Raw genomic sequence first — 9,471 nt, forward strand, 5'->3', positions numbered from 1 at the left:
CTCCACTCCCTCTTTCTCTCCTTCTCCCTCTCCCTCTCTCCCCGACCCTCTCTCTCAAAAAAAAAGTTTTAAACATTAAAAAAAAACACAGACATTTACATTACACACCACCTAGCTACTGACGGACGAGAGAACTATTCTTTCAATCTTGACCGAATCTGATGCTGAGAGACCGCGGCACTGCTCCTTCGGTGTCCTCTGCACGTGGGGAAAATTCTCTACTGTGAGCAAAGCCACGTGGTGGGAAAGTAATCGCTGTCGAGAGGTTGGTAACACCAGGAATGTGACTCTACGTGGAAACTCACGGTAGCCTCGAATGACGGCACGGGGCGTGTCGGTCCTTGAGTTCTCTCTTGGGTATTAGGATGTCTGGGGATACGGAATCCAAGCGATGCTGGAAGGCTCCGCCCGGCCCCCCGCCTGCCAGAAGGGGAGGCCCGCCTGTAGGAGTGAGGGGCTCGGGGAGACGTGATTCAGCACACCTGTCAGCACACCTGGTGAGGAGCCGCCCGTGGTTACAGATCGGAGTAACCAGAGGTGACGCGTGAGGTCGTGGCGGGATCTGGAAACTCTGGGGCCCCGGAAACTGCTCACTCCACTCCGATCCCTCCACCAGGGATCTTACAAGTGCCGTCCCGTAAGTAGTGCTTTGGTGACTGTAATCATTTTGCATTTCTTAGCAACGCAAGTGAGAGGCCAGGCAGACTCTAATCCCTTCCCTTCGGGACGCTAGTTTTGGGGGAGACACAAAGTATGCAGGACAGTGGCCTCATCTCCAAGCACAGTCTTATTAGATCTGTAGGCCACTCCAGCTTCGGACACGGGATAAAGGGATGTCACCAACCCTGCCCTTTGGCCCTCTGGGCTCCAGTAGCACTCAGGGCGACACCGTGACCCGTTTCTCAAGACAAAGCCAAGTGGGCAGTGGTGACACCGTTCTGCCTTTCCAGAAAGAAATCCCTGTGGCTGATGAGCCAGAGACAGCGGACTTGTAAAGGCCAGACAAGCTCTAATGCTCCCAAGACCAAGGGCGTCTTGGGCTGGATGTGTACTGTCCAAGAGGACAAGGACAGAGACTCTCTGGGGAAAGTAGAGAGAGGGCAGACGCGGGGCGGAGGGACGGCCCAGGTGTTTTCCAGAACACTGCGGAGCTTGAGTTACCTGCTCCAGGGAGCCATGGCCGCTGCTGGCGGAGCAGGGAGGTGATGCTCTAGGGTGCCTTCTGGCGAGCCCGGAGCTTCCTAGTCTGGGCGCTTCTCAACCCCATTTTCACGGTGCATCTTCCACCATGTCTCCATCTTCCCCCCAAGGAGGCATCTGTGGGTACAGAGGCGTCCCCACCCAGGGCACTGGGTCAGGGAGCGCCCTGGCCTCACTCCTGCCGGGCTCCAGTAGGAGGCGCTGCCTCTCCCTGTGTGCGTTTTCTGTCTGGCATCCACTGAGCAGTGGTCCTTGTCCAGATCCCAGGATTCGGTGGGCATCCGCAGGTGACTCCCAGCTAGGATAATCACAGCCTGGCCAGTGCCCTTCTCAGCGGGGACGCTCCTTGTTGGGGTTGGTGCTGAGACCCCACCTCATGCCCGATGCCAACAGTTGTCTCGCTTTGGTATCGTGTGCTTCAGGAACTCCTCCAAAACCAACTTATCTGAACCACAGATTTCCCAAACAGACTTTTTCTAAGATATGAGGTTGCTCGACCGGTAAGACATTTGCTTATCAAACAACTGTATTCACCAAAACTCCTTCTACATCCTTGCCTTACTGTGCCCACCAAACCTAAATTATTACGTCGAGAACTCTGCACAATCCCAGAGACGAGGGGGCCAAAGGCGAGGTGGGGGCAAAGCGCAAGCTAGCAACCTCCCCCCCACCCCTGCCAGGTGGGGTATGTGTGACATTCCTCAGGCACTCGCAGCTGTCCGAGGACAAAGGAAGGGAAGAACCAATGGCTAACTGTCAGAGATCAGTCACCCAGGACATGAGCTTCCATCAGTTTACAGAGGTCTTAGTACATCACAAGAAAAAGGCAATCTTACCAAGAGCCGAACCTCCAGAAACCCACAGACTCAATTTCCTGGAGCCCCCACATCATCCTCCCCTCCACAGTGATGGAGGGGACAAAGGTAAGACGAAAATAAAATAAAATAAAATAACATTTCTTTATAACCTGCAGCCCACTGACAAACATTTGAGATAGGCAGAGTATAACATTCCTCCAATTAGCTCCCGACTGTCTTGTCTCAATGTTAATGCTTTACTAGAGGGAAAACAACCTCAGCTCGACAACAGCAAGGCCTCCAGTATCTTGTAGTAAACAGACACATGTGTGGTTATCTCTGTAGCGTATGAAAGTCCTTTCGCAAACCTCCCTTCTTCCTTACCTCCCCCAACTCCCAGGTCACTCCTCACAACCCCAACACAGCTCTTTTTGCCCAGGGGTCCTGACCCTGTGCTCTGATGAAATCGAAGTCCTTCTGCACCAAAGACGTCTCAAGAATTCTTTCCTGGCGGTCAGCTCCAGACCCGCCCCCACCACCCCCAAACCCCATCACCGGTACGGTCTCCCTGTCCAAAGCCCCACCCTAAACCAGTGAAGACGCGTAGGGGGCTGAATGGTGGCCCCCAGACGAACGTCCACAGCCTCATCCCTACAATCTGTGAATGTGGCCTTATTTGGACAAGGGGTGTTTGCAGATGGAAAGAGGGGTCTCGAGATGAGGAGATTCTGCCGGGTTATGTCGACGGTGCCTGACTTCAGTGACGAGTGCCCTCACAAGGAACACGGGGGCGGGAGAGGAAGCAGCACTGCGGCCACGGAAGCAGAGACCGGAGTGCCAGCAGCCACGAGCAGCCGGGGGACAAAGACCGGATTCTCCCCTAGAGCCTTTGAGGGGAGTGTGGTCCTACCAACACTCAGCTCTGCACCTCCGGGCTCCGGAACCGTGGCAGAAGAAATCTGCATTTTCTTTTAAAGCCACCCGGTGTGTGGCGGTTTACCACAGCAGCCACAGGAAACGGATACAAGCCTCTCGCCGCGGAGACCCCACCCATGTGGGCCCCGGACCCCGCGTCCGAAGCGCGCCTACTGCCGACGAAGGGTCGTACCTCGGTTCCGGGGGTCCGACGCGCGGCTCTGCTGGCTCGGCAGTTCCACGCGGGCCTCTGGGGGGCCGACGGCCGATCACTCTCTTCCCTCGTCCTGCACGCTGTGTCTCGGGGCTCCCGAGGCTCTACAAAGAGGACCAGCGATACTGGCGTAAAGACACGCGTGAAAGAGAGAGAAAGGCACGTGGCGGGGGCGTCGCTTCACGCGAGGATTCTCGCTTTGGAATGTGTTGCGTCTGTCCCGGGGCATCTCGATCCAGAACACCGGTAGAGTAATTCATTTGCTGTACCGGTCACACATTTACTGGGTTTGTGTGTTTGTTTATACGACATTTTACCAGGGACCTGGGGAAACTAGGGTTAGAACAGAAAAATAGTTAACGGCGTGCAGAGTGGAGAATGCTTAAATAAAGTAGATTAAGTGGGAAGAAAACACACATCTAAAAGGTGCATTATGGAGGCTTAATGGGCTATATTGTAGGAGTATTGATGCTTCGCCCAGGACGGGGCCACTTCCTGCTAACAGCGGTCACTGCGCACAACAGGAGAATTACCGCATGCTCGAAAATACCCAGAAAGGGAAGGAATCGCAAATTTAGCACCACTCAACGTGGCTGCTTAAAGACGTGCCGTTGTGTCGGTATCGATACAGATCAGCGTGGCACCCACGTGCCCAGATCGTCCATAACAGTCTTCCTTTCAAATCCTCGTCCTTTGGTCAGATCCTGTGTTGTCACGTGAGCACGGGGTTACAGGGAGAAGCCCAGCCAACCCTGGGAACGATCTGTTCGTCTATTCAAGAAATATCCGAGTGACACCAAGTGGAAAGTCACAGATCTCAGACTCTGGTACTGCATGACCTGTGACCTCGGGCCAGTCGCTCCGGCTCTCCCTGAATCTGTTTCCTCCTCGGTAAAGGAAGGTTGGTAACTGGTACGGAATAAATGAGATCACTCATGTGTAGGGATGACTTTGTGGCGAATTCACCCGGTTCCTCCTCTTCTCTGTTTGTCCCTGAACGTTGTCACTTATAGCCTGAGGACTCCACCCCCCCCCCCCCCCCCCCCCCCCCCCGCCCCTCGTGGGCCTTGGCCCAGGGGGACAGGAACATCAAATCAAATCATCGGATTTCAGGTTTTAAAGAACTAAAGCCTGGAGAGGAGGCGGCGAAATTTGGTGTAAGTACCGTGGAGTCAGCATCTCCAAACTGGTGTCACAACAGGGGAGATATATTTCCGAATCTGGGGTGAGAAGCCAGTTGGAAAGAGGCTTCTGCACCCCACGTCCTCCACCGGGTGGACAAGAAGGGTAGAATCTTCTGCAAAGTTCTGGATCTGAGCATAGAGGGGATGCCTGCCTTCCTTCCAACCTGGGAGGCGTCCTCTTCACCACTGAGGTGTGGGGACAGCAGAACAGAGGCGAAGCAGGTGGCTGGCAGCTCACTGTGCTTTCTGCGGCCCCTGAGTAGGAGGGGCAGCAGCCAGGTTTCCTTTGCAGTAGGCTGTGTGGAGAAGGCAGCAGAGGTCTGTGAGCTCAGAGACCTGGCGGGAACACGGGGCTCCCAGGGACTTCTGAGCACCCTTTGGAGCCGTCTGGAACCCTCTGGAACCTTCTGGAAGCTTGTAACGCCCAGGAAGAGGCAGAGTCTGTCTCCTCTCTTGCATCTGGGTGGGCTCTGACAGAGGAAGGGACAGCTTCCGCCATGCGTGCTGGAACGCTGGATCTTCAGAGCCATGCAGGGAAGTCTGATTGTCCTGAGGTCACCATGTGGTGAGGAGGCCACGTGGAGAGGCCGTGAGACTGTGTGGAGTGCGCCCTGCCCCATCCTGCTGTTCCCGGCCCACATGCCGTGTGGGAATGAGAGACCCGTGGCCAGAAACGCCCAGCCAGACCCCTCGTGACTTCGTGACCCACGAGAACTGCAAAAATTAAGAAATAGATGTTTTCGTTTTAAGCCTTCAAGTTTTTGGGTGACTTGTTAACGTCACAATCGAAACCTAAAACCAAGGCTGACACCACCGAGGACGCCCAACACTGTGAGTAAACCTCTCACTGGAGGGAATGGAAGTTGAAGAAAAGCTCACTTTAAATAAACTTGTATTTTATTCTTTGCGTGGTGGTTTCGAGCCCTGGAAGTTTATACGCACGCTGCCTGCGTCCCTCGGCAGCTAGCAGGGTCCCGAGGGCCCCCCAGTGCTGGGTGCACAAGGCTGGGTGTGATCCAGGCTCGAGGGCCTCACGCTCGCCTGCCTGGAGCTCTGCTGAAGAGGTGGGGGGAGCGCAGCCCCGGTGGTCCTTCCGGAATTTATTGGAAGAGGAGCGTAGAGAGTCCAGCCCATGAGCGGTCTGAGGGCAACGTGACATCCCAGCACCCCAGGGTCCTCTAGAGCCCATCTCCGGCTTGGGGCCCAGCCCATAAGGGAACCCAAATCAGTAGCCCCTCAACGGGAGCCCAGCTCGACCCAGTCCTGAGCGTGGTGTGGGATGGGGGCTGGGGAGGGGACTCCGCAGCCCATCCCAGGCGGGTCTCACAACTTTGCCTTGTATCCTCACTCCTGCTCCCACCACCCCCAGCTTGACAAGCGTGAGCTCATTCTTCCCGGGAGCTGGATAAGGAGGAGGGCACGACATCACAGCTTACCAAAGCCCCCAGAGCACGCAGATTTGAGTTTCAGTATTGCCTTTACAAGATACTCCCCTGTCCTGCAAAACGAAAATATGGCCGTGTGTAACAAAAGGAATATGGTCACTGAAGACAGGAAAAGGGGAGTTCGAACCCCGTCTACAGTGGCCAGCCTCCGAGCAGGCCCCTGATGGATACCGTCCTGGTATTCACAGCTTGTGTTGTGCTGGGCTGGTCCGTGTGACCTGTAGGACACAGCAGAGGTGACGGCTTGTTTCTTTCTACATTGGGTTATTGAAGACACTGCCCGTCTGATGAGCTGAGGCCTCCTGCCAATAGCCTATCCTCCAACCCAATCGAGCCTTCAGATAACGTCAGCCCTGGCTGACAACATGGCTGCAGTTTCCCGGGAAACCCCAAGCCAGGACCACCCAGCCAAGCCATTCCTGAATTCCTGATCCTTAGAAACCACGGGGGATCATCAGTGTTGCTGCTTATATCTTCTAGGTTGTGGGATAATTTGTTACACAGCAAATGTAACTACTACACCATCTCTCCCAGTTATTGTTGGGTAACCTTGAGCACGTGGCTTCCCGTTTTTCATCCATAAAATGGAGACATCAGTGCCCCACCCATATCCCCTTGGCCCTACCAGGGGGTCCCCACGGCTGGGTCTTACACTCACTAGCAGCTCCCCGTGTCCCCTGCCCAAGTCCATTCTTGTGCCACAGGCGTGTCCCTGGCCCACGCACGTTAATGCCCTGGGAGAGGCCCTCCGCCAGTGCAGACGGGATGGTGGGTGGGCACCCCAGCTCCCCTGCTCCTGGCGGGAGGGCACTTCCGGATGCCGTGCACAGCTTTTCGGAGGGTCTCAGGGGACAGTTGTCACATTCACACACCGGCTACCCGTCCTCGTCTGTCTTGCTGGCCCACTCCCTGGCTGTGCTCCCTGGGGTTGCTCTCAGATGAAATACTTGTTCCCAAATCCTTGTCTCAGGCTTTGCTTTGTGGACAACCCAAACCAAGACGTCCTGATCAACTGAGGTGTCGTGGGTGATGGGTAGTTCTCTTCCTTTCAAGGAGCCTGGCCTGGAGCGCTTGGGGCAACGGTGTGCTGCCCCTGAGACACCTTATTCAGAGTGCTTCAATCATGGTGCGGCTTAGTCGTGGGTGACTTCCTGTGTATTGAGTCCCTTCCTCTCCCTCCTTTCTCCTTTCCTTTCCTCCCTCCCTCCCTTCCTCCCCCATCCCTCCATCTCCCCTTTCTTCCTTCCTTCCTTCCTTCCTTCCTTCCTAACTTCCTTCCCTCCCTCTCTCCTTCCTCCCTCCCTCTCTCCATCTCCCCTTCCTAACTTCCTTCCTCCCTCTCTCCTTCCCTCTCTCCCTCCCTTCCTTCCTTCCTTCCCCCCTCCCTCCTCACCTCCCTTCCTCCCTCCCTCCCTCCGTCTTCCCTTCCTTCCTTCTTCCCTCCTTCCTAACTTCCTTCCTTCCTTCCTCCCTCCCTCTCCTGTCCCTCCATCTCCCCTTCCTTCCTTCCTTCCTTCCTTCCTTCCTTCCTTCCTTCCTCCTTCCCTCCCCCGTCCCTCCATCTCCCATTCCTTCCTTCCTTCCTTCCTTCTTTCCTTCCCTCCTTCCTTCCTCCCTCCCTCCTCACCTCCCTTCCTTCCTCCCTCCCTTTCTTCCTCTCTCCCTTCCTTCCTTCCTCTCTCCCTTCCCCCTCCCTCCCTCCCTTCCTTCCATCCTCCCTCCTCCCTCCCTCCCTTCCTTTCTTCCTCTCAATTACATTACGTGCTTTTTATTTCTTTTACATGTAAGAAACAATACCTAAGCATAGAAGGCTCAAATTTGAATGACGAGTTGATGCATGAATAGAAGAACTCAGGGAACAGTTTCTAAAATACGTGTAATTAAATTCTTTCTTTCCTTGGTGGTCCCTCTTCTAAAGAAACAACTGTACCGTAGTGATTTTTTAAATTTGTTTTTAATGTTTATCTTATTTCTGAGAGAGACACACAGAGTACAAGCAGGGGAGGGGCAGAGGGAGAGGAAGACACAGAATCCAAAGCAGGCTCCAGGCTCTGAGCCGTCAGCACAGAGCCCGACGTGGGGCTCAAACCCACAAACCGCGAGATCATAACCTGACCTGAAGTCAGACCTTTAACCCACCGAGCCGCCCAGGCCCCCGTGTACCCTAGTGATTTTAGGAAAACCTTTGTAAACTCCATAAAGGAGGTTGTGCAAACATCTGGACATTCAGGCTACGAGTGGTGAGAATTATCTGGGACCAGGGTGGGGGGGTGGGCGGGCAATGAATGAACTAAACAACCCTAAAGGCAGCTCAAGGCGTCTCCTTCATACTGAATGGGCTGAGCCAAGCTTCGGGGGTTCTCTTATTCGTAGCTCTGTCCTATGAGGTGACTGAGCACCCAACTGGCAGATTCCGGAGCGACTTCGTTTACGTTCCGGCCGGCCCCCGGTCACACTTGGGTCGGTCAGTCAGGTCAGAACGTGACTCTGTGCCGTCTGTGTCCGGCTGGTGCGTCTTGGCCAGTATACGCTGAGGACGCGGGAGCTGAGCTCAGGACGGACAGCACCACGACCCCGGGCTGAACGGCGCTCAGCTCTCCGCGCCTCGGCCGCTCAGCTCGCGGCAACCTGAGCTTGGGGACACCGGCCGGCACCTCCGCGCCGCGCCCGAGGGCCACTGTGACGGCAAAACGCCCAACAGAAAGCACACAGAGGTGGAGCGCGTGCGCTACACGGTCCGTGAAGGGGACACTTGTCGGCAGCGCGGGAGCGGCCGTGGCAGGCAGAGCGGTGGCCTCGGCCAGCCTCCGCCCGAAGCAAGTGTCGGGCCACCGTGAGGGGCGGGACGGTGGCCCCTCCGCAGGTCCGTGCCCGGAAGGGGTGACCCCAGCGCGGCAGGATCTGACTGTCGGGACTCAGGCCTCTAAAGAGGTGGTTCGGTTCACGTGAGGTCATGGGGTGGGCCCCCGCCCAACCCGACCGGGGTCCCAGGAGGAGCCCGGGACGCACAGAGGGACCCCAGCGGCCCCTGGCCGCACAGGAAAGGCCGGGCGAGGCCCCGGCGGACCGACAGGGACCCCTGTGCTGGCGGGCCTGCACGTGTTCCCAGGCGAGCACGGAGGCGCCGTGAGCACCGAGGGCGGTTTTGAATCAATCTTAGCGGGGACGCGGACCCCCGAGTGCTGGGTGCATGCACCGCGGGGGTCTGCTGGACCGCCACCCAGGCCGGCACCCGGGGTCTCTGTGCAGCCACCATCGACTCTGACGGCGCCACAGCCCCCCGGAGACAACAGGCCGGGACCTCGGAGTCCCACACGAGTGGGTAAAACGGGGCCCGTCGGGGAGAATTTCTCACCAAAAGCCCGGCTCAGCGCTCTCTGGGGTCTGTGGTTCCCCAGCGCAGTTACACTTGGTGTTCCCTCCACAAGGTCATTCACTTCGTTTTAAGTGCTGAACATCGTTTAGGGGCCAGAGCCCGAGGCGGGGGACACCCCAAACCCGAGGGGCGCACGGGCTTTTCCCGCGCACCGATGCCACGTGGACGGGTGTCTGGCCGTGGGCCCCGGGCAGCCGCAGCTGGGCACCAAGCGCTGACCACTGAGCACTGGGTACTGAGCACTGACCGCCGAGCTCTGACCACCGAGCGCTGACCACTGAGTACTGGGTACTGAGCTCTGACCACTGAGCGCTGGCCACCGAGCACTGGGTACTGAGCA

General features: G+C 56.7%; 1 long non-coding RNA gene across 1 annotated transcript in view; it reads right to left on the bottom strand.

Annotated features, from left to right (window-relative positions):
• Positions 1 to 3,108: 3,108 nt before the first annotated feature.
• The window catches only part of LOC125928599 (uncharacterized), a 28,330-nt gene continuing 21,967 nt past the window's right edge, over positions 3,109 to 9,471 (bottom strand). The window contains exon 4 of the long non-coding RNA XR_007459720.1: positions 3,109 to 3,230. This is a non-coding gene — a long non-coding RNA (uncharacterized LOC125928599). The remainder of the gene's footprint in view (positions 3,231 to 9,471) is intronic.

Source organism: Panthera uncia, chromosome E3 (assembly GCF_023721935.1).
Source record: "Panthera uncia isolate 11264 chromosome E3, Puncia_PCG_1.0, whole genome shotgun sequence".
Taxonomy (NCBI): Eukaryota; Metazoa; Chordata; class Mammalia; order Carnivora; family Felidae; genus Panthera; species Panthera uncia.